The sequence below is a fragment of the Rhinoraja longicauda genome, chromosome 2 (genome assembly GCF_053455715.1).
Source record: "Rhinoraja longicauda isolate Sanriku21f chromosome 2, sRhiLon1.1, whole genome shotgun sequence".
Taxonomy (NCBI): Eukaryota; Metazoa; Chordata; class Chondrichthyes; order Rajiformes; family Arhynchobatidae; genus Rhinoraja; species Rhinoraja longicauda.
In genome coordinates this window covers 46342981-46368867 of record NC_135954.1, presented here as the reverse complement: position 1 = coordinate 46368867, position 25887 = coordinate 46342981, and the positions used below count along the sequence as shown (strand labels likewise).

At 44.6% G+C, this 25887-nt stretch overlaps 1 long non-coding RNA gene across 1 annotated transcript in view; it reads left to right on the top strand.

Moving 5' to 3' along the window:
* Positions 1-9378: 9378 nt before the first annotated feature.
* LOC144609457 (uncharacterized) overlaps positions 9379-25887 on the top strand; it is a 49162-nt gene continuing 32653 nt past the window's right edge. Inside the window, exons 1-2 of the long non-coding RNA XR_013549319.1 lie at positions 9379-9527; positions 20487-20546. This is a non-coding gene — a long non-coding RNA (uncharacterized LOC144609457). The remainder of the gene's footprint in view (positions 9528-20486; positions 20547-25887) is intronic.

Below are 25887 nucleotides of genomic sequence, written 5' to 3'. Positions count from 1 at the left end.
GTGTGCAATTGGTACTGTAGGACTCTGCTCCTTGTCACTCGAAAATAGCTCTTAGTGATATTTTTTTTAATCAACATATGGAGGGTGTGGGAAAAGCAACAACACTCATGGCTTAGACAGTCTTCCTAATATCTACCCAATCCCTTGATGTAAATCTAACTGGTTTTATTCCACAGTTTACTGTGCAATAAAATTGTGTGTAAGCACCAGGTAATTTTGTTTGGAAATATCTCCTTTTTAATGGAGACATCTTAGCTGCCTTGTGTGGTTGCAACTTCAAAACTAGCTCTTTAGAGTCAATTGTCCAATATATATAAAAGTAAAGAAGCTTTCCTCCTTCATCCTATCTAGTTGTGACGCCACTTTCAAAGAATTGTGTACCTGCAGTCTTAGATCCCTCTGCACTACAACACTCCCCAGAGCCCTGCCATTCACTATGTGGATCCTGCCCTGGTTTGACTTCCCAAAGTGCGACACCTTGCACTTCTCAGTATTAACCTCCTTTAACCGTTCCTCGGCATACCTGGCCAACCGATCAAGATACTGTTGCAATTTTTGACAACCAACATTTGCTATTTACAATACCACCCATTTTAGTGTCATCTGCACGTTTACTAATCATGCCTTAGACGTGCTCATCCAAATCATTGATATAGATGTCAAACAGCAATGGGCCCAGCACCGAACCATGGGGCACACTACAAGTCACAGGCCTCCAGTCCAAAAAACAACCCTCCACCATCACCCTCTGCTCTCTTTCATGAAGCCAATTTTCTTTCCAGTCAGATAGCTCTCCTTGGATCCCATGTGATCTAATCTTCCAGAGCAACACACCATGCAGAACCTTGTCAAATGCCTTGCCATATATATTTACTGGCATTTTCTGGAACTCATCGGACAATTTATGTTGCACAATCAACTAAAAATGAAACTAATAACCCATATAAACAGGTCATAAACTTATTCCTCTATCTAACTGTCTTTATTCAGAGAGATTATGTCAATGCTATGGTTTCTAATGTTCAAGTGACTAATACCTAAGATAATGCAGCATCAAGCATTTTGTAGATGTTAAGGTGAAGAGAATAATGTGCCCCTTTGCTAGAAATAACCCCAAAGATTCTTCAAAACTTACAATCTCTCTCTCTCATGAAATATGCGATCATTGTGTCGTTTGAGTAAAATACAAAACACTGGAGCAACTTAGCAGATCACACAGCGTCTGTGGAGGGAATGGACAGGCAGATTGTAGTAGAGAGGAGAAATCTGCAGAAGAGATGTAGGCCAGACATAGCTTGACAAGTGATAGGTGGACGAAAGTGACGGAGGTTTTTGATTGACCGATGGGTTTCCTTAAAGACTTTCCTTCAGGATTCTTGTCAGTACATTTCCAACGCAGGGCTTGTTAATCTTTAGGTTAATTTTCTGGTCAGTTTTTTTCCACAAAGGTAGGGCTTTCTCTTTTACCCTGGTCCTCAAGTACAATTATCATTTCCAAGAATTTGCCAAAGAATATTTCTCATTTCATTCATTAAGTACCTGCTGGTAGTCCACCTGCACCTCATATCTTTTCACAAGGTCTTTAGCTATTTAGGGTCTACATAGTTTTTTCCAAGAATTTCATAACATAATCCAAAAAATCTAACCCAGCCAGAAAGCTAGCTAAAAAGTCTTGTTCTGGTGTTAATTGTTGACCATTGAATGTTTTGAGGTAAAGAACACTTAAGCATCAGCTTAAGTTTGATAACATGAAGAGCAAAGCATTGGTTAGGGGAGTATGCCATATTCCTTGTTGTTTTGCTTTCAAAGAAAGGCATCAAACTGAGAAAGTTAAATAGAAGAGAGTAAACAAAGTGAAGATTTCTAAGTATTTACATGTATGCCAAGCAAGGATTGGAGAACAGAGGGGATGATTATAAACTAAAGAAGAATAAGCTAAATTTAGCAAAAGAAATAACTTGTTTGTGCCTGTAATTATTGACTTCTAGACTAGCATCTGCAGCAGTGAGTAATGCCTCAGTTCAAGCTTTCAAAGGAAAACTGGAAGTATCCCAATTCAACCAGAAGGAGAGAGTTATGAATTTTTTTAAATAACAAAATGGTTAATGTAGGTGCCAACATTAAGCATGCAGGTACAGCAGGCAGTGAAGAAAGCCAATGGAATATTGGCCTTCATAACAAGAGGAGTTGAGTATAGGAGCAAAGAGGTCCTTCTGCAGTTGTACAGGGCCCTAGTGAGACTGCACCTGGAGTACTGTGTGCAGTTTTGGTCTCCAAATTTGAGGAAGGATATTCTAGCTATTGAGGGCATGCAGCGTAGGTTTACTAGGTTAATTCCCGGAATGGCGGGACTGTCATATGTTGAAAGACTGGAGCGACTAGGCTTGTATACGCTGGAATTTAGAAGGATGAGAGGGGATCTTATCGAAACGTATAAGATTATTAAGGGGTTGGACACGTTAGAGGCAGGAAACATGTTCCCAATGTTGGGGGAGTCCAGAACCAGGGACCACAGTTTAAGAATAAGGGGTAGGTCATTTAGAACGGAGATGAGGAAAAATCTTTTTCAGTTGTGAATCTGTGGAATTCTCTGCCTCAGAAGGCAGTGGAGGCCAATTCTCTGAATGCATTCAAGAGAGAGCTAGATAGAGCTCGTAAAGATAGCAGAGTATGGGGAGAAGGCAGGAACGGGGTACTGATTGAGAATTATCAGCCATGATCACATTGAATGGCTCGAAGGGCCGAATGGCCTACTCCTGCACCTATTGTCTATTGTCTATTGACAAGTATTTGAAGCAAACAAATGTGATTGCCTACCTATTTTTACTCCTACTGCTTACATATCTAATACTTACAACACAATAAAGAACTTGAATATCTACCTGGTGTCAGGGAGTTGCAACCACTGTCATCGAATATCAGGAATTTGTGTTGTTCTTAACCTACTGCAGACAATGGGTAGAAATCACAGACATCACACACCTGAATCGCCAATATCAGCGTTGCAATATTTTAGTTATGCTTAAAAGTTTATGACACAACTAGCAACTAAAGCATTACAGAGCGCCAACTTCAGACATCATTCATTTATTTATTGCTGGTTAATGAATAAAATATACATTTTTCTTTACTTCTAAGAAAATGCCGGCCACAGTGGTTTACAGAATGGCAAAATATTACAGAATATTACAGAATGCATGTCCTGCAGCAATTGTTTTGCAACTGTGACACATTATTACTGAACTAGATCTGTGGTAAGGCAAAGCACGCGAGTTCATCTTGTAAAAAGCAAATGGAAACTCTACAAAGTAATTTATCTTGTACTTATTTATTTATATATTTTCTGATTTTCGTTAAATTAATCCCATTGTTGCTTTCTTTTTCACTTCTGCTGTGCAACACACAGGAATACAGAGCTTTATTTGTCATTCGGTACCGAGGTACCGAACGAAATTACATTGCAGTCACACACAAAAAAAAAGAACACAAGACACATGACCCCAACACAAACATCCATCACAGTGACTCCAAACACCCCCTCACTGTGATGGAGGCAACAAAACTTCCACTCTCTTCCCCACGCCCATGGGACAGACAGCTCGTCCCCGACCGACCCACACAGTCCCCGCAAGGGGATGGAAGTCCCCGCGGCCGAGCCGCACCGGGTGCTGAAAAGTCCCGCGGCTGAGCCGGGCGATGGATGGCCCCGCGGCCGTACCGTGCGCTGCTAAGTCCCGCGGCCGAGCCGGGCGATTGAAGGCCCCGCGGCCGAGCCGTACCGGGTGCTGAAAACGTCCCGTGACCGAGCCGGGCGATGGAAGGCCCCGCGGCAGTACCGTGCGCTGCTAAGTCCCGCGGCCGAGCCGCACCGGGCGATGTTAGGTCCCACATTTATACTCCTCCCACGTCTCCGTAAATGCCCAAAACTCAGCTCTTAGAAGCCAACCAGTGATAACCCCTTACACTAGCACTATCCTACACACTAGGGATAATATATTGAAGTCAATTAACCATAAACCTGTACGTCTGGAGTGTGGGAGGAAACCAGAGCACCCGGAGAAAACTCACGTGGTCACAGGGACAACGTACAAACTCCATACAGACAGCACCTGTACTGAGGATAGAACCCGGATCTCTCGTGCTGAAAGGTAGCTTCTCTACTACTGTGTCACTATGCTGACCTGAACAGGGACTTAAGCCAGGAGTAAAATGGCATAGATGGCAGTCTCCCACAGAGATGGGGGAAAGTAACTTGCAATATGGAAGGATAGAACAACTTAAAATGTTCAAATGTAAATAATACGCTTTGGAAGTAGACAATCAACACTGTTCACAAGATAACCATGCTGATTCATTTCCTAGGCATAAAATCTGTTTCTGAGATGAGTCAATAATCTGCTGCGCTTTAGTTAGTGAGAGCAACATCGAGCATGCTGTGAGGCAACAGGAGTTGGCACTGGAGCAATAGGGTGCAAGTGTCTGGCCATGCGTATCTGTGTGGTAGCAGGAAAGCAAGAGGATTACAAACTATCAGCAAAGAGTTATTTGTTTGCAAGTTTTGTTTCATAAAATAATTTCAACATATATTCTTTCTACATGTTAATGTCAAATTGCAATTGCGGTTAGGTCAAGTTAAGCTAATTCTGTATTTTGAAAGAGAAGGCACTAAAATAATAATTACCTTATTAATGTAACGGCAAGTACTAAGATTCCAATGTTCCAGAGTATTAAGCACTGGAAACATTTCGAAATAAGGATTCTGCATTATTGGCGGTTGAAAACACACTAAAATCGATGAGCCAAGAAATTCCCCTGTGCGTTAGAACGGTTTTGGGAGACTCCCTAATTATATTTAAAGGACGAACAAAATTCATTTGTGCCAGTTCCAAAACAGTACGGATAATTCCTTCCTGTAATTCGATGCTGTTTAAGTTAGGCCAGGTATTAAGGTCAAATATTCAATAGCAGTAGCATGGTTCCTCTGAGTATGAAGCTCAGGAAGCAGCCTTTAAAGGATCACGCTAAAATACAACTGACTGTAGTTCAGCTTTTTGCTATTGTTGACAAGGGCTGAATGCTGATACTGGATGGGGTGCTGGCAGAGAAGAAACTGCACACTTCTGAAGAATAGAGCATGCAAGAGGCAGCTTTGTTGGGCAAAGGATGCTCAAGGCAGAGGGTTGCCAAGGACGTAGCAGTTTAGTTTAGCTTAATTTAGTTTACTTTAGTTTACTTTAGTATAGTTTAGAGATACAGCATGGAAATAGGCCCTTCGGCCCACTGAGTCCACGCCAACTATCGATCACCCATTCAAACTAGTTCTATGTTTTCCCACTCCTATAGCCCCTCTCTACAGCACTAGGGGTGATTTACAGTGGCCAATTAGCTCAAAAACCTGCAAATCTGTGATGTGGCAGGAAACTGGAGCAACCGGTGGAATCCCACATGGTCACTGGGACAATGTGCAAACTCCACACAGACAGCGCCCAAGGTCAGGATCGAACCCGGCTCTTCTGCACTGTGAGGCAGCAGCTCTACCATTGTGCCAGTGTGCTGCCCTAACTTTGAATGGCTGCATTTTCGGGATCTCAGAAATGTGGCCAAATGCCTCTTCCATCTGTCATTGCAAAAAAAAAAACATTGACCAAGAAAGTGGTTTCAATCATTGCCAGTTGAGTTTTTGTTCTATCGTGCAGCAGTGCACAGCAAAGTGTCATCTGTGCAATTATCAGCTGAAGCAACCTGCAAGGACCCTTAGGTAAGGTGTCTGAGAGGGAGCATGACTTTGAGCTTGAGATCCACACAGGCATCTGTGAGAGGTCGTACTTAAGGTTCTCAGAGGTCAGGGATGTGGGGTAGAACTAGCTTGTGGAGGGGTATCATTCAAAGACATCACTTTGATAGGAAGTGTTGGTTATAGAATCCTTCCCTGTGAAGCCCGGGTAGAGATGATTTTTGGTGTGATCACTTTTGGTAGTTGCCTTTCTCTTACTTTTCATTCATTTCTCATCTGATGAACTTGGAAGGAGTTTGTCTTTTTTGCTGTAATTGTGGCCACTTACATTTAATGGGAAACTGATGTAACCACTTGGAAGTTGCCAGTTTGTCAGAGTCTCCATGAAGTTTGTTTTACAGTGAATTGTGCAGCATTCTGTCTGTAACTAAAACAGGCCGGTACAGTGGTGCAGCGGTACAGTTGCTGCCTTACAGCCCCAGAGCTTACAGCCCTGGTTCAATCCTGACTACGGGCGCTGTCTGTACAGAGTTTGCACTTTCTCCCTGTGACTGCGTGGGCTCTGGTTTCCTCCCACATTCTAAAGACGTACAGGTATGTAGGTGAATTGGCTTCTGTAAATTGTCCCTCGGATGAGGTCAGGATCGGCTTCTTCACCGATCCTAGTCGCCACATTTTTCGGGGACTTCCAGGGGGAATTTCAAGTGCGAACCCATAATTTTGTCCAGATTAAATGAAGTGCCGGACCACCCGATGCTGGAAAATCGGTGGTGGGCCTGTTGTAATCTCAAGTTCTATCCCAGTTCAATGTGATATGAGAGCAAAAATAGGAAGATGCATTGAATGAATATATGATGTGATAGTTGGTATAGGTGGGAGGGATTTAGATTCCTTACATGCTCCGAATGGTTTGAGGGAAGTTCAAACTGGAAGGAATGAACATGGGTCGGACCAAGACCAATGTCCTCGGAGGGGAGGGGCATGAGATTGGCAGTGTTTGAGAATGTTTGAGTGCTGTCTGAAAATAGAACATAGAGGAGAACACCATAGGAACTGGCTCATCAGCCCACAATGTCCGTGCTGAACATGTTGTTAAGTGAAACTATTCTCCTTTGCCTGCACATGATCCATATCCCTCCATTCCCTGCATATCTATGTGCCCATCTTAAAGCCTCTTAAATACTATTCTCATTTCTGCTTCCACTGCCACCCCTGGCAAAACGATAATGGCATACATCACTCTCTAGGTAAAAAACTTGCCCTGCACATCTCCTTTAACTTTCACACAGAGGGTGGTAGGTATGTGGAACAAGCTGCCAGAGGAGGTAGTTGAGGCAGGGACTATAACAACATATAAAAGACATTTGGACAGATACATGGATGGGAAAGATTTAGAAGGATTTGGGCCAAACACAGGTAGGTGGAATGGGGTGGCATGAACAAGTTGGGCCGAAGGACGTATTTCTGTGATGTATGAATTTGTGAACATGACATGATCATTACATTTCACAATATGTTTCAGATAGATCCAAATTTAGTTCAATTGAATCAGTATGATTCTATGTAAAACTTAACATTTCATCTCAGTGTGCAATTTGTTCCTGTATTTACTCTGTTCAAAATTGTGTCCATATGTGCCCATAGGACAGGGCTTTCTCCATCGCTGCTCCCACCCTATGGAACTCACAACCCCAAACCGTCAGAGACTCCTCCTCACTCACCACATTCAAAACATCACTGAAGTCTCACCTGTTCAGTACTGCCTTCAACCACTGAAGGTCACCTCACCCTCTGTCTCCTTTCTCTGTTCGTTTACTTATTTATCTATTTATTCACTTCCCTATGTTCTTTAAATCCCTGTAAAGCGTCTTTGAGTGTCTGAAAAGCGCTATATAAATGTAATGCATTATTATTATTATTATTATTATAGTTCCTACAGTATGAATGATGTTTACTTTTGATAAGTGTCTCAAAAATAAAATTTCCGTGTCATTCAGTCTAAGTATGGCATCAAAACATTTTGAAAGTAGAGTCACAGAATGGTATTAAAGCCATTGACCGTCCAGCATATGAAATACCGAGACTGACATAATAATGAAAAAAATATTCAAAATGCTGGAAGGAACCCAGAGGTCGACGAGTATACATGCAGCAGGAAAGAGGTTGTTACGTTTTGGATAATCACCTTCCTGACAAGGATTGTGTAGGAAAGAACTGCAGATGCTTGTTTAAATCGAAGATAAACACAAAATGCTGGAATAACTCAGCGGGACAGGCAGCATCTCTGGAGAGAAGGAATGGGTGACGTTTCGGGTCGAGACCCTTCTTCAGACTGATCAAAAGGGTCTCGACCCGAAACGTCACCCATTCCTTCTCTCCACAGATGCTGCCTGTCCCGCTGAGTTACTCCAGCATTTTGTGTCTACCCTGACAAGGATCGTACACCTAAAATAATATCAACCCTCTTTAATGCTTTTGCACAAAATTACTGTGAATGATTTTTTAATTTCTTGTAATTATATTTTTATAATTCTTTTCCTCTATGCTTAAGGTAAATGGATAATATTTATCTCCTAAATACATAATCTTAGAATATTCCAGCCAGGGCCACACTTCCAGACCGGTCCTACACCACAGTTATGAACCGGGCCTGTACCATACATCCTGACCAGTTCCCATGTCCAAAATGTAGAATATTATCTACTATTACCCTTTTAAATCCTGATAACCATCATGGGCTCAGACAATGCCACATAAGCAAAAAAAATTTCCATGCTTCTTTTTTTCCATATTGTTTAACTCTATAACTCAATAACTCCACCTCCCAAAGAATATCAACACAAAAGAGGTAAATAAGATAAATTAGCAATTGAGATATTCAGTGTGGAAACAGGCCCTTCGGCCTACCGAGCGAGTCCTGTTCAACCATCAATCACCCATACACTAGTTCTGTTGTCCCATTCTCATATCCAACACACAAGGGGGAATTTACAGAAGCCAATTAACCTATAAATCTACACGTCTTTGGAGTCAAATAAGTTACTCACATTATTTTCAAATAACGATGAAAGGGAGCATGCAATGGCCGCTCTTTTTGGTACCAGCACTGAGTGGGGATTGATGTGAAAGTTACAGAAAATAGAATACTGTTTTCAAAACAAAAATAGTAAGAGTTATAGATAAAGGGAAGTGTAAGTTGAAACAGGGAAGGAAAAAGGAAAATATAAGAACCCTGTTTCAAAATACCACACAGCCAGTTCAATCTCCAAGGCAACAAAGGGCCAATTATTTCAGCTGAGTATCATTAACATGAAACATCCTTTTGTAATTAACTGCGTTAATAATTTATACTCTTGAAAAATTTAGAGTATACTTACTCAAGGTGGTAGGTTATGTTTTTGACTGAGATTTGCAGTGGAAGAATGATATATTTTTAAGGACGATTTCAGTTAAATATAAAGTAGGATATGAATATTTCATTGGTGTTGAACCCCTGCTGAGAGATATGTAAATTGCAATGCATTTCAATTAGGCCTGATACTCTTTAGTGAAGTCAAGGAAACCAAGTAGTTTAAAACATTCCAATTTTACTTTTAATGATCATCATATTTTGGAATGACTGCAGAACTAATGAATTCATAAAATTGATGAAATTCATGAAATTCAGCAGATTGACTTCCAAGGAGCCATAAGCACGAAATCGCTCCTGATTACATATACTTTGTGAACAAAAACAACAAAATGCACCAAACTGTTATTCACAATCACCTTATCTTCAAACAACAGGAAAAAAGTAAGTAAATATAACCATTAGATGCTGTTATCTTTGCAATATTAATGTTCCTGAATGGATAGTTATTATTTTAAAATCACAATTACAGCAGTGGACCACAGAAAGTAGAAAGTATTCTATTTTTGCTTGGTTTTATTGAAGAAGTGGTTACTTTGAGGCCTATTCTATTTGTATATGGTGCTATGTTGAAAGTTTCTGTTAAGATCTCTGGTTGTGTGAACTGAGATCTATTATACAACCACATTGAGGTCTATTCTACATTCATATTGGAGAGAATGGTATGTCTCCGTTAAGTTTACTCGTGTTAAGTGTCCATTCAGCATGCCTACTTTGATCACTTTCTGGCTGATGAGACTGCTATGTAATCAGTAGACTCCACCACAGGTGGGGCAATAGACCAAGGGGTTAAATTGAAGGGGCTGCTCTATTTCTGTTGACTTTGCTGGACTTCCATGGATTCCAGAAAGAGTGCCTTCCTGGATGCTCTTTCTCAATTTTGATCAGATATTCTCTGGGAATTTCCATAAATCTGAATTTTTCAAGAAAGCTTTGAGAACTTCTTTGAAATACCTGCTCTGCCCTCTGGTATTATTTGACCAGGATGGAGCACAAAGTGGAATATCTGTTTTGGGATTCTTGCGTTGGGTTTGCAAATGATATGACCAGCCCATCAGAGGTTATTCACTTTGGAAGTAAGAATAGAAAGGCAGATTATTATCTGAATGGTGTCAAGTTAGGAGGAGGGGGAGTTCAACGAGATCTGGGTGTCCTAGTGCATCAGTCAATGAAAGGAAGCATGCAGGTACAGCAGGCAGTGAAGAAAGCCAATGGAATGTTGGCCTTCGTAACAAGAGGAGTTGAGTATAGGAGTAAAGAGGTCCTTCTACAGTTGTACCGGGCCCTGGTGAGACCGCACCTGGAGTACTGTGTGCAGTTTTGGTCTCCAAATTTGAGGAAGGATATTCTTGCTATGGAGGGCGTGCAGCGTAGGTTCACTAGGTTAATTCCCGGAATGGCGGGACTGTCGTATGTTGAAAGGCTGGAGCGATTGGGCTTGTATACACTGGAATTTAGAAGGATGAGGGGGGATCTTATTGAAACATATAAGATAATTAGGGGATTGGACACATTAGAGGCAGATAACATGTTCCCAATGTTGGGGGAGTCCAGAACAAGGGGCCACAGTTTAAGAATAAGGGGTAGGCCATTTAGAACCGAGATGAGGAAGAACTTTTTCAGTCAGAGGGTGGTGAAGGTGTGGAATTCTCTGCCTCAGAAGGCAGTGGAGGCCAGTTCGTTGGATGCTTTCAAGAGAGAGCTGGATAGAGCTCTTAAGGATAGCGGAGTGAGGGGGTATGGGGAGAAGGCAGGAACGGGGTACTGATTGAGAGTGGTCAGCCATGATCGCATTGAATGGCGGTGCTGGCTTGAAGGGTTGAATGGCCTACTCCTGCACCTATTGTCTATTGTCTATTGTCTATTGTCTATTGTCTATTGATCAAATGCAATGAGAGCCTCAAGCAAAGATGCTGACATTGGCTTGGTGATTCTGCTAGTGAATTCAGGAGATCTTATGGAGACAGATTTAGTGGTACTGCTCCAGTACTTCGAGATCTGTTTTGAGGATGGTCATAGCTCTGAAGTCTGCAGGAGAATATTATAAACGTTACTTTAGACCAGGGGCCTCCAAACTTTTCAGCATGAGGGCCACATTATATATTTGGCACATATGGTGGCAGTCTTCATGAAAAGGGTAGTCATGGACTACAGGATGATATTGATGAGTTACATGCTGGGCAGGGCACTGTCAGATGGAATTTAATCCTGTGTGAGGTTATGCTTTTTAGTAAGGCTGGGCCACACACAATGAATAATAGGATCCATGAAGATCGAAAAGATGGTGATGGGTCATAGAGAATACTTGTTTTCCTTACCTAACGTGTGGCATGTGGGATAACATTTTAAAGATATGTGGACAGGTACATGGAAAGGAAATGTTTAGAGGCATATGAGCCAAATGCAGGCAAATGAGACCAACTCAGATGGAACATCTTGGTAGGGCGACTTGGTCCAAAGGGCATGTTTCTATATTGTATGATTCTATGACTCTATTAGGAAGATTATAGTATAATGTTATAAAACATTGGTTACACCACAAATGGAATACTGTGTGCAGTTCCAATTTCCACACTCTCAGAAGATCATAGTTGCATTGGGGGAGTGTGTGAAGGAGATTTGGCAGAATGTGGCCTGGGGTGGAGCATTTTGATTATGAAGAGAGACTGGCTAGGTGGAATTTGTTTGCCTTGGAGTGGAAGACCTGATTGAGGTGTACAAAATTCTGAGGGGCACAGACATAAACTTTCTCTCTGGTTACATACAGTATGTGCCCTTAATATATTTATAAAATTTGATTATTTTCTAAATCTTGTCAATTAGTGATAGTTTGTGCCACTCTTAATTTCTTTTTCAGTGCCTTCCCTCACTTTCTATACTTCTGAAATGGAGCTTAATTTCTGACCCATCCTTACCCCTTTCCAAAAATCATAGACTTGGTAACATTGGGTTTGTATTTTTGCAGTATTATTGTTTGTATTTTTTATGTGTATGTATGTGTGTGTGTATATATATATATATATATATATATATATCTATATACTACTAAAACTCAGATCTTGTAGCGTTGTTTGTATATATATTCCACTGATGTCGGCTGAAGGCAATTCCGGCAAAACGGTGAACCGTAGCGCCACGATTTTTGAACCGCATTAATCAGAATGCGGTTCGCTGCTGGAAAATGATGTTTTTATTTAATTCGGACGCATATTTTTTATGTTACAGAGGTCTAAAGGTGCTGCCCCCCCTCATTTATCGAAGTTTTGACAGAAGGGGGGCGCTGCGGTCCGGCAGTGCTCAGTACGCATGCGCGGAATCTCCTCACTCAGTACTCAACACGCATGCGCGGCATCTCCTCACTCGCACCAAAACAATGGACGCCGTTAGCGGCGCGAGCCCGCGATCACCGGATCAACTCTCCTCTCTCCCCTTGCTTCTCTCCTCTCTCCCACACCCGGGAGAACATCTCCCCGCTATCCCCCCCCCTCCCCCCTCCCCCCTCACTCTCTCCCCCATCCACAAATACCGCAACATCTGTCATCAACAAACGGGTAAGAGAGGGGCTGGGGGAGGAGAGAATGGGGGGAGTGGGGACGGGCCCAACGGGCCCGCTTTGAACGGGCACACTTGTTCTAGTATACTACTAAAACTCAGATCTTGTGTTATGTATGTATATATTTTTGGGAATGACCTGAACCGTACGTAACATCGATTGCGGAAAAAAGGCAAACCGTAGCGCGACGGTTTTTGCACCGCCTCAATCGCCAATCTCGCGCTCGCTCGGCCGTGATATTTTCATTTACTTTGGACGCGTATTTTTTAAGTACAGAGGTTTTAAAACGCTGCCCCCCCCCCCCTTTTCAGGGGGGCGCTGCGGTGCAGATTTAGTCTTCAGCTTGTGACGGCTACATTGTTTCGAAACGTTTCCAGAAAAGGACTGATTGTTTTAAAGTTGTGTTTTTTGTTATTGCAAGTCAAGTCAAGTCAATTATATTTGTATAGCACATTTAAAAACAACCCATGTTGACCAAAGTGCTGCACATCTGATTAGGAAAAAAAAAAAAAAGTAGTTATAGTGGTCACTTGACACACACAGATCAGGAGGACGGGCCCAACGGGCACACTTGGAGAGTAAGAGTGGGGCTGGGGGAGGAGAGAATGGGGGGTGTGGGGAAAAGTTTCCAGAAAAGGACTGATTGTTTTAAAGTTGTGTTTTTTGTTATTGCAAGTCAAGTCAAGTCAATTATATTTGAAAAGCACATTTAAAAACAACCCACGTTGACCAAAGTGCTGCACATCTGATTAGGAAAAAAAAAAGAAGGGAGTTATAGTGGTCACTTGACATACACAGATCAGGAGGACAGGCCCAACGGGCACACTTGGAGAGTAAGAGTGGGGCTGGGGGAGGAGAGAATGGGGGGTGTGGGGACGGGCCCAACGGGCCCGCTTTGCTAGTATATTACTAAATCTCAGATCTTGTGAATATATCTGTTTCTATATACGTAACAGTGATTATGGCAAAACGGTGAACCGTCGCGCCACAATTTTTGCACCGCCTTAACCGACAATCTCGCGCTCGCTCGGCCGTGATATTTTCATTTAATTTGGTCGCATATTTTTTAAGTTACGGAGGTTTAAAGCGGATTTATTGAAAAAAACGGTGAACCGTAGCGCCACGATTTTTGCACCGCCTTCATCACCGCGCTGAACTCTGCTGGAAAATGGTTTTTTATTTGATTCGGTCGCGTATTTTTTAAGTTACAGAGGTTTTAGTAAAAAAAAAATTAAAAACAGTCAAGTCAAGTCAATTATATTTGTATAGCGCATTTAAAAACAACCCACGTTGACCAAAGTGCTGCACATCTGATTAGGAAAAAAAAAAAAAGGAAGTTATAGTGGTCACTTGACATACACAGATCAGGAGGACGGGCCCAACGGGCACACTTGGAGAGTAAGAGTGGGGCTGGGGGAGGAGAGAATGGGGCGTGTGGGGACGGGCCCAACGGGTTCTGAGAATGGGGAATGGGACAACAGGGGTCGTGCGGAGGGGACTTGGTGGTGGGGGAAAGAGGGGTACTGGGAAAAGGGGAGGTCCATATCCCTCCCCTCTCACCCATCCCTCCCTCCCCCCTTCTCTCCCCCCCCCTCCCTCCCTCCACAAATACCACCCCATCTTTCATCACCCTCCCCCCTCCCTCCCCCCTCCATCCTCAACACATCCCTCCCTCCACCACTCCCTCCCCCTCGATCACTCCACACCTCCCTCCCCCAAACCTCCCTCTCCCTCCCTCCCCCCTTCACTCCCTCCCCCCTCCCCCCTCCCGGATACAATGGAAACCCTAAGAGGACGGGCCAAAGGGGAGAGTGTGGGGAGAGTAAGAGTGGGGATGGGGGAGGAGAGAATGGGGGAGTGGGGAATGGGCCCAACGGGCCCACTTTGTCTAGTATATTACTAAAACTCAGATCTTGTATGTATATATATTTCACTGATGTCGGCCGAATACGGCAATTTCGGCAAAACGGTGAACCGTAGCGCCACGATTTTTGTACCGCCTTAATCAGCATGCGGTTCGCTGCTGGAAAATGATATTTGTATTTAATTCGGTCGCATATTTTTTAAGTTACAGAGGTTTTAAAGCGCTGCCCCCCCTGATTTATCGAAGTTTTGACAGAAGGGGGGCGCTGCGGTGCGGATTGATCTTCATTGTGATGTCACAATGCCCCTGTGAGATGAACTCGAGCTGACCCCCCTTCCCCCCCCCCCCGCGGTATTCAGCGTGTGACGTCACAATGCCCCTGTGCTACATTGTTGCGAAAAGCTGTCAAGTCAAGTCAATTTTATTTGTATAGCACATTTAAAAACAACCCACGTTGACCAAAGTGCTGTACATCTGATTAGGTACTAAGGAAAAAAATGAAACATACAGTAGCACACAAACAGTTCACAGCGCCTCCTCAATGCGCCTCAAACGCTAGGGAGTAGAAATAGGTTTTGAGCCTGGACTTAAAGGAGTCGATGGAGAGCAGTTCTGATGGGGAGAGGGATGCTCTTTCCACCCTCCCTCCCTCCCTCCCTCCCGGTTACAATGGAAACCCTACGAGCACGGGCCCCCTCCCTCCCCCTCCCTCCCCACCCCCATCCCTCCCCTCTCCTTCCCCCACTCCCCCCTCCCTCCCCCTCCCCTCCTCCCTCCACAACTTCCTCCTCCCTCCCTCCCCTTCCCTCCCTCCCCTCCTCCCGGTTACAAAGGAAACCCTACGAGGACGGGCCCAACGGGGAAAGAGGGGTACTGGGAAAAGGGGAGGTCCCCCTCCTCCCCTCTCCCCTCCCCCCTCCCTCCCCCCTCCCCCCCCTACCCCCCTCCCTCCCCTCTCCCTCCCCCATCCCCTCCCCCCTCCCCTCCCCCTCCCCTCCTCCCTCCACACCTCCCTCCTCCCTCCCTCCCCCTTCCCTCCCTCCCGTCCTCCCGGTTACAATGGAAACCCTACGAGGACGGGCCCAACGGGGAAAGAGGGGAACTGGGAAAAGGGGAGGTTTCCCTCCCTCCCCCCTCCCCCTCCCCTCCCTCCCTCTCCCCCCCTACCCCTCTCCCTCCCCCCTCCCCCCCTTCCCCCCTCCCCTCCCCTCCCTCCCTCCCCCTCCCCTCATCCCTCCACACCTCCCTCCTCCCTCCCTCCCCCTTCCCTCCCTCCCCTCCTCCCGGTTACAATGGAAACCCTATGAGGACGGGCCCAATGGGGAAAGAGGGGTACTGGGAAAAGGGGAGGTCCCCCTCCCTCCCTTCCCCCCTCCCCTCCCCTCCCCCCTCCCCTCCCCCCTCCCTCCCCCCCTACCCACCTCCCTCTCCCTCCCTCCATCCCTCCCCCCTCCCTCCCCCTCCCCCCTCCCTCCCCCACACCCCCTCCGTCCCCCTACCCCCCTCCCTCCCCTCTCCCTCCCCCCCCTTCCCCCCTCCCCCCACTCCCCTCCCGGTTACAATGGAAACCCTACGAGGACGGGCCCAACGGGCACACTTGTGCTAGTATACTATTAAAACTCAGATCTTCTATATGAATATATTTGTATGTAGAGTTTGGGAAGTTATCAGTGATTTCGGCAAAACGGTAAACCGTCGCGCCACGGTTTTTGCACCGCTTTGATCACCAACCTCCCGGCTGACCGGCCGCGATATTTTCATTTAATTTGTTCGTATATTTTTTAAGTTACAGAGGTTGTAAAGCGCTGCCCCCCCTGATTTATCGAAGTTTTGACAGAAGGGGGGCGCTGCGGTGCGGCTGTGCTCAGTACGCATGCGCGGAATCTCCTCACTCTGTACTCAGCACGCATGCGCGGCATCTCCTCACTCGCACCAAAAAAATGGACGCCGTTAGCGGCGCAAGCCCGCGATCACCGGCTCACCTCTCCTCTCTCCCCTTGCTTCTCTCCTCTCTCCCACACCCGGGAGAACATCTCCCCGCTATCCCCCCCCCCCCCCCCCCCCCGGGCCTTTGAATGGTGCGATCTCCCGCACCCCCCCCCCGGACCTTTTACTGATCAGATCCCCCGCACCCCCCCCCCCCCCCCCCCGGGCCTTTAACTGATGCTAAGAGTGTGTCTGGGGGAGGGAAAATTGGGGGGGGGGTCTGAGAATGGGGAATGAGACAACAGGGGTAGTGCGGAGGGGACTTGGTGGTGGGGGAAAGAGGGGTACTGGGAAAAGGGGAGGTCCATATCCCTCCCCTCTCCCCCATCCCTCCCTCCCCCCCTCTCTCCCCCCCCCCACGCTCCCTCCACAAATACCACCACATCTCTCATCACCCTCCCCCAATCCCTCCATCCTCAACACATCCCTCCCTCCACCACTCCCTCCCCCTCGATCACTCCACACCTCCCTCCCCCAAACCTCCCTCTCCCTCCCTCCCCCCTTCACTCCCTCCATCCCTCCCGGATACAATGGAAACCCTAAGAGGACGGGCCAAAGGGGAGAGTGTGGGGAGAGTAAGAGTGGGGATGGGGGAGGACAGAATGGGGGAGTGGGGAATGGGCCCAACGGGCCCACTTTGTCTAGTATATATATATATATATATATATATATCCAGAGAAGGAATGGGTGACATCTTCAGAGATGCTGCCTGTCCTGCTGAGTTACACCAGCTTTTTGTGTCTACCTTTAATTTAAACGAACATCTGCAGTTCTTTCCTACACATTTTGTCCGTTCCACTGTTAAATCTCCTCAAGGTATGTCCACTTTGAAGAAGTTCTCCTCCTCTCTCTGACAAGAGTTCACCAACATCCTTTCTCACTGCTCCCCCTCTGTGATTCCTCCTTCCCACCGACTCTTCGACCACGTCGTAACCCAGACCCAAGTCTGAAGAAGGGTCTCAACCTGAAACTTCACCCATTCTTTCTCTCCAGAGATGCTGCCTGCCCCGTTGAGATACGCCAGGATTTTCTGTCTACCTTCTATATATCCAGAGATGTTGCTTGTATCCAGAGATTCTGCCTGTCCTGCTGAGTTACTCCAGCATGTTGTGTCTAACTTTGATGTAAACCAGCATCTGCAGTTCCTTACTGGAGTAACTCAGCAGGACAGGCAGCATCTCTGGATAGAAGGAATGGGTGACATTTTGGGTCAAGACCCTTCTTCAGACTGTAGAAGGAATGGGTGACGATTCGGGTCGAAACCCTTCTTCAGACAAATATACCATTTTTTACATACATATTCTTACACACATTGCATATGTGTATATATATGCATTTGTATATACAATGAACTTTTTTTCTTGTTTATTATATTGTTTACAGTGTACTATGTTTACATATACTGTTGTGTTGCTGCAAGTAAGATTTTCATTGTTCTATCTGGGACATACGACAATAAAACACTCTTGACTCTTGAATGTTTTTAAGTATGTTTTTTCAAGAAGTATGTTACTCCCTGTACACACATGACTGTAGGGCCAGGATCAGCTCAAACTCCATCATCAAGTTTGCTGATGACACTGTGGTGGTGGGCCGGATCTCCAACAACGATGAGAAGGCCTACCGGGAGGAGGTGGCTGATCTGGCACTCTGGTGTCAGGACAATAGCCTCCTCTTGAATGTCACTAAAACAAAGGAGCTGATTGTGGACTTCAGAAGGGCTAAACATCCAAGGACGTACACGCCACTGGAGATAAATGGGTCTATTGTGGATAGGGTGAGCAGTTTCAAATACTTGGGAGTCCGCATCGCAGAGGATCTGACGTGGGCAACGCACATTGCCGCACTGGTGGGTAAGGCTAAGCAGCGCCTTTACCACCTTAGACAACTGAGGAAATTCAGAGTGTCGCTGAGGATCCTTCATTGCTTCTACTCTGGGGCTGTAGAGAGCATCCTGTCCGGCAACATTACAGTCTGGTTTGGGAACAGCTCTGCCCAGGACAGGATGGCCCTGCAGAGAGTAGTGCGTTCGGCAGAACGCACCATGGGAACTACACTCGTCCCCCTGCAGGACCTATACATCAGGAGGTGCAGATCCAGAGCAAGCAAGATCATGAGGGACCCCTGCCACCCCAGTAACGGACTGTTCCAGATGCTACGGTCAGGCAAACGCCTCCGCTGTCACGCTGTGAATACGGAGAGGATGAGACGGAGCTTCTTCCCACAGGCCATCAGGACTGTCAACTTTGATAACCCCAGAGACTAAATTTTTGTCGACACTTTTTGTGCTATGTTTAGTAACTTATTAACTTTATTTATATGCTGTAACTGTAATTATTTTTGTGCACAACCCGCAGGCATTGCCACTTTCATTTCACTGCACATCGAGTATGTGTATGTGACAAATAAATTTGACTTGACTTGACTTGACTTGATGTTCTGTGCTACGGTATTGTTTTTATTGATGGAGACAGTCATATAATTTCACAACATAATTGACCACGGTGAGTGGGGCCAAAATGATGCTGCTTCATGTTGGTCACATTCTTACAGCAGATGGAATAGCATCTTCAGCTGACTTTCTATTGCTCCCCCTTGTCATCGTCAGCTAAGTGTATCCAAGCTCACAAAGTGTTTGGCAGAACTGTGATTGGGTTGGCCAATTAGTCTCCACTGTTGCTTGATCAGAAGCAGAGGGCATGGGTTTAAGGTGAGAGGGGAAAGATTTAATTTAGGTTGGTTTGGTTTAGAGATACAGCATGGAAACATGCCATTTGGCCTACCGGGTCCATGCCGATCATCGATCACCCGTTCACACTGGTTCTATGTGATACCTCTCCCTCCACATTAGGGGCAATTTATAGAGGCCGTTTAACCTACTCACCTACATGTCTTTGGGATGTGATAGGAAACAAGAGCACCCAAAGGAAACCCACACGTCACAGAGAGAACATACAAACTACACACAGACAGATCCCGAGGTCAGGATCAAACCCAGGTCTCTGGCATTGTGAGGCAGCAGCTCCACCAGCTGCACTACTGTGCCACCCTTAATAGGAACCTGAGGAGCAACTTTTTCACAAATAGGATTGTGGGTATATGGAAAGAGCTTCCAGAGGAAGCAGTTGAGGCAGATACTATAACAACATTTAAAAGACATTTGGATAGGATTATGGATGGGAAATGTTTAGAGGGGTATGGACCGAATGCAGGTAAATGCGACTAGCTTAGAGAGGGCATCTTGATCGGCAGGGATGAGTTGGGCCAGAGAGCCTATTTCCTTCTACATGACGATGGTTTTATGCCCTTTGCATCCTTCTTTTACCATATAAAGAATGAATTCTTCTGAAACTGATCTGTCTTTTCAAGACTGGGTCAATAGAAATACAATCTGCCACAGGCAGTGATGGTCCAATTCTATACTGCTATCATTGAGTCCGTCCTCACATTCTCCATCATGGTCTGGTTTGGCTCAGCCACCAAGCACGACATCCGGAGGCTGCAATGGATCGTTCGCACAGCTGAGAAGGTTGTTGGCTGCAACCTTCCCCCCATTGACGAACTGTACACTGCAAGGGCCAGGAAGCGAGCAGGCAAGATCATCTCTGACCCCTCTCACCCTGGCCACAAAATCTTCGAGCACTTCCCTCTGGTAGGCGACTCCAGACTGTCAAAGCAGCCACAGCCAGACATAAAAACATCTTTTTTCCACAAGTGATAGTTCTACTCAATAACCAAAGTCTGTAGTCCCATTTTTGCTCTGGTTTATTTTCACCCACATGTTTAGACCGTAATGGTGTATCCTTATTGTTTTGATGTGTTTATGCTTTATTCTTAAGTGTTAATTGCAGGTTTGTGTTGTCATTTGTGAACGGAGCACCAAAGCACATTCCTTGTATATGCATACTTGGCCAATAAACTTATTCATTCATTCATTCAGTAGGAGCCAACCGGGCCACCGAAGGGAGTCATGGGAAAAATCTTTAACTGCAAGGAGCAGGTAAGAACGGATGATATCAGCACCAAATAAATTACCTGCCCCCCCAAAATCCAGTGTCTTCACACCTGGATGGCACCATCAGGTTCCGTTCAGCCGTGAGAACCAAAATATTAACCCCCTTCTGAACTTACTGAACCCTGGACTGTTGCACGGCACGGTAGCGCAGCTTTACAGCGAATGCAGCGCCGGAGACACAGGTTCGATCCTGACTACGGGTGCTGCACTGTAAGGAGTTTGTACGTTCTCCCCGTGACCTGCGTGGGTTTTCTCCGAGATCTTCGGTTTCCTCCCACACTCCAAAGACGTACAGGTATGTAGGTTAATTGGCTGGGTAAATGTAAAAATTGTCCCTAGTGGGTGTAGGATAGTGTTAATGTACGGGGATCACTGGGCGGCACGGACTTGGAGGGCCGAAAAGGCCTGTTTCCGGCTGTAGATATATGATATGATGATATGATATTCTGCTTATAATATGATTTTTTAATCAGAAAAGTGGGAGATATCACGAAGAGTAAAGGATTTGTGAGAAGTGTTTCAAAATGTAGTGAAAGGGATTTATGATGTCTTTCAATATGTAATTCTGGGCTTGCACAGTAAAATGTAGCAAGGGAAAAAAAAAATCCCCAAAAATAAACTTTATTCAAAATGATATAAAATATATACAAAACAAAAACAGCGCAAAAACTCTTCCAGTATTCTCAGCGGCTATACATACATTCAATCGCATTATATTTGGTAGTGTTCACAAAACTATCATTATCGCAGGCACCCTTGCACCCATGTGGTCCCCTGGGTCGATACCCCTTCCCTTGTTTGAGGAGCGTCTCCACCAGACCCTGCCCTCCAATGTGCAGCAATGGAAAGACCCTCGACTATGGTCTTACCCACAGAGTCTTGGCGTTGGCTGCAAGGCCGATGTGTTTTGTCCTCCTCCATAGCTAAGTGCTAAGGAGCACATCGGAGAAATGCAGACTACCCACCCACAATGTGTAGGAAAGAACTGCAGATGCTGGTTTAAACCAAAGATAGACACAAAATGCTGGTAACTCAGCGGGACAGGCAGCAACTCTGGAGAGAAGGAATGAGTGACATCTCGGGTCGAGACCCTTCTTCAGACCCACCCACAATGTTCTGGTGCACACTTGGGGTGCACACGTTTTATCACCACAGGCAAGGCCACAGAAAATCTGTTGCAACAAAGTAAGAAAACCATTAATAACCACAGCATAGCACTCGAGAAGCAAAGTGTGATAACCTAACATGAATCACATATTATTTCACTTCAATAAAGGCATCAGGATGCAGTGATAACTAATTCATTCTCCTGTTATCACACTCAATGTGCTACACTTACCACCTCCTCAGGCAGATTCACTGTAAGTGTCACGTAAATTCAGCATTTTGCATAGGTTATGTAAATTCAAGAGCTGGGGTGTATTTCAATAACATAACGAAACCTCAGACTTAGAGTATTCAAAATATTTCAGGGTTTTTTTCCTTATTCTGAACTTCATTCAACTTTGTTGCTGATGGCAATGATTAAATTTAAAGATAAAATACAGGCCAGTGCAAAAAATATGCTCGGGATTGGAAATACTCAGATTGCTCTGCCAAAAAGCTGCTTAGGAGACAATGAGACAAAGGGTTCTCGTGTGTGCTTTGTCATTCAATAATAAAATGATTTAAATTTATGCAAGATATGCAAATCTTTTCAAGTATCATTCAGTCAATTAAAAGCTAGCATTTAAATAAGTTAGTCGATGCAGTTACACACCGCTTAACGTCTTCAAATTGATTATAATAATGAGTGACGGTTATTTTGAAGCATTTTCATGCCCAAGCAAATTTTGTTTGACACTAAAAGTATCTTTCCTGGAAGAGTCATGCAAGATTTAAATATGAAAAGAAAAGCATTTGTTTTGATGGATGTCATAGTGGATCAAAGGAATCGCTTGTGGGTGGATTGCATTTTATCTAATATGGGGTATCGATATTTGAAATTTGTCATTTATTCTGGTTCAAGGTTAATGTCAATATTATCAAAATAAAACAGTCGGAATTGAGCAATGGGCAGAATCCAGCCGACTGCTAGATTCAACAGGAAATCGCCAGCTGTCAGCTGCTTACACATCAGCTCATCTCAGATTTCCGAGCATGCTCGGTCAAATGCACAGGTCTGAGAACTGATGATCAGATGACAGTGCCTCTTGGTTGTTTTCATTTCTGTTTGCTCTCTGAGTGCGGTCTGAACCCTTGACTTCAGAGATACAGTGTGGAAACAGGCCATTCAGCCCACCATGTCCATGCTCACCAGAAAACTCCTCATGCACCAACGTAATCCTACACACGAGGGACAATTTACAATCTTACCAAGGCCAATTAACCTACAAACCTGTACGTCTTTGGAGTGCAGTAGAAAACCAGAGCACCCAGAGAAAAACCACACAGTCACAGGAAGAACGTATAATCTCCATACAGACAGCACCCGTAGTCAGGATCAAATTCACATCTCTGCCGCTGTAAGACAAGTGCTCTACCGCTGTGCCACTGTGCTGTCCCAACTAATGGTGAAAAGGACATTACAAAGGGAACTCTTTGAAAGTGCATGAAGATTAAATAAACTCCATAATTAATATAATGCAAAGCACACAAAATATTGCAGATATTGAAAAATATTGCAAAAGATAGTCATTATTACAAAACATTGTGCACTGACTTAGCCTCTGTACTCCAATACTCTTAACTGTACACTTTTACTTAAATCTGTGTGCATTTCTCTTCTGGCTTTTCATTAGACATGGTTGAGGTCCCAGATAACAAGAGGGTGGCTAATGTTGTGCCTCTCTTTAGGAAGTACTGCAAGGAAAAGTATGGGAACTATAGACCAGTGACCCTAACGTCTGTGGTAGGTAAGTTACTGGAGAGGATTCTGAGAGATAAAACATGTACTGTATGCATTTGGATAGGCTGGGTCGATTAAGGATAGTCAGCATGCTTTTGTATGTGGGAAATCGTGGCTTACGAATTTGATTGTGTTTTTTGAAGTGGTACCAAAATGGTTGATGGCAAGGCCATAGATGTTGTCTTTCTGGATTTCAGCAAGGGCTTTGATTAGGTTCTACATGGAAGGCTGCTCTGAAAGGCTTGATTGCATGGGTTGCAGGGAGGGCTAGCTAACTGGATACAGAATGGGCTTCATGAAAGCCAATGAAGTCCGTTTATCATGGAGAGTATTCTGAGGGATAGGTTATACAGGCATTTGGATGGGAAAGGGCTGATTAGGGATAGTAAGCAATGTTTTGTACATGGGAGGTCATGTCTCACAAATCTGATTTTATTGAAGACGTAACCAAAAAGGTCGATGAGGACAGAGCTGTAGATGTTGTATACATGGATTTAAGTAAGACATTTGACAAGGTTCCGCATGGTAGGCTGCTCTGGAAGGTTAGATCACATGGGATCCAAGGAGAGAAAGCTGAATAGATAGCAAATTGGCTCCATGGAAGGAAGCAGTGATGGTGGAAGGTAGCTCCTCGCACTGGAGGCCTGTGATTCAAGGTTCGGTGCTGGGCCGATTACTGTTTGTTATCTGCATCAAAGATTTGGATGAGAACATACAGGGCAAGATTAGAAAGTTTGCTGATGATACAAAAGTGGGTGGTTTTGCAGTTAGTGAAGATGGTTGTGAAAGATTGCAGCAGGATCTGGATCGATTGGCCAGGTGGACTGAGGAATGGTTGATGAAATTTAATACAGAGAACTGTGAGGTGTTGCATTTTGGGATGTCTAACAAGGGCAGGACCTACACAGTGAATGGACTAGAGGGTGTGAGCTACAGGGATAAATGCTAAATAATGTAGGGAAGAAGCTGCTTCTGAAACTGGATGCTACAGTTTTCAGAACTCTATATTTTCTTCCCAATGGTAGGAGTAAAATGAGAGCGTGGCCAGGGTGGTGTGGGTCTCTGTTGATGCTGGCTGGTTTAATGAGGCAGCGACTCGTGTAGATCCCTTCGATGGTGGGGAGGTCAGTACCCATGATGGACTGTGCAGTGTTCGCCACTTTTTGTAATCATCTTTGTTCCTGGGCATTCAAGTTGCCGAGCCAAGCCGTGAAGCAACCTGCCCTGTTTTAGTGCAGGAGCTTGTATGGTAATTGCATGGTACAATTTCTCACATGTTTTTGGCAAATTTTACGAGTTTCTTTGGGAAATGGGAGGGGCTATTAGCACTATTGACAGCAACCGTTTGGCTCCAAAAGACGATTAACTCCGATTTTTTAGGCATGGACTAGTGGGGAATGAGCAGTTGGTAGGTGATTGTTCGACATAAATGCCAGGTATTCTCTGTTATTTTAACATAAACAAGAACTGATTGCGATTAAGAAGCACAGCAATGTCAGATGTTAAGTGCTAAGCACACGTTCACAATTAATGTGAACACCAAGGTGCTCTTTTGACTGTTGGAAATGTTTGTTTTCTTGTTCAGGATATGAATATAATAACACCCTGCAATCATTAGTATAAACTGTGCAATAGTGTAATTTGTAGAAAGAGTAACTGGGAGTTGATTTTGTGCTCTGGTGGACTTGAGGTTTGTTCTTTAAAATGTGTCGCTTGGTAATTAGATTCATTGAGTCATAGAGTCATACAGCGTGGAAACAGGCACTTCGGCCCAACTTGCCCACATCAACCAACATGTCTCAACTACACTAGTCCCACCTGCTTGTGTTTGACCCATATCCTTTTAAATCTCTCCTATCCATGTACCTGTCCAAATGTTTCTTAAATGTTGCGATGGTACCTGCCTCAACTATCTCCTCCGGCAGTTTGTTCCATACACTCACCACCCTCGATGTGAAAAGGTTACCCTTCAGATTCCTATTAAATCTTTCCCCCTCACCTTAAACTAATGCCCTCTGGTTTTTGATTACCCTACTCTGGAGACTCTGTGCGTTTACCCGATCTATTCCTCTCATGATTTTGTACAACTCTATAAGATCACCCCTCATCCTCCTGCGCTCCTGCGGAATAGAGTCCTAGCCTGTTGTAATGTAACATTTTTATGAATTTTTAAAATTATGACATAACTTTTCATATTTTTGCATGGATGTGGCCCTACATTTTATTTTAAGCTCGTTCATTTTTTACAAATGAATTGAGAAATGCAATTAGTATACATGAATGAGAATACTTTACTTTCACTGTATGAAGTGAGTGCGGGCATTCTCAAAGAGACTAAACCTTCATATAAAGTAACTGTCAGTGACGTAGAAAGGAATTGGGTCAAGATCCACTCGTTTTACAAGATGCAGATTGTAAATATGCCCCGGCACACTTCCC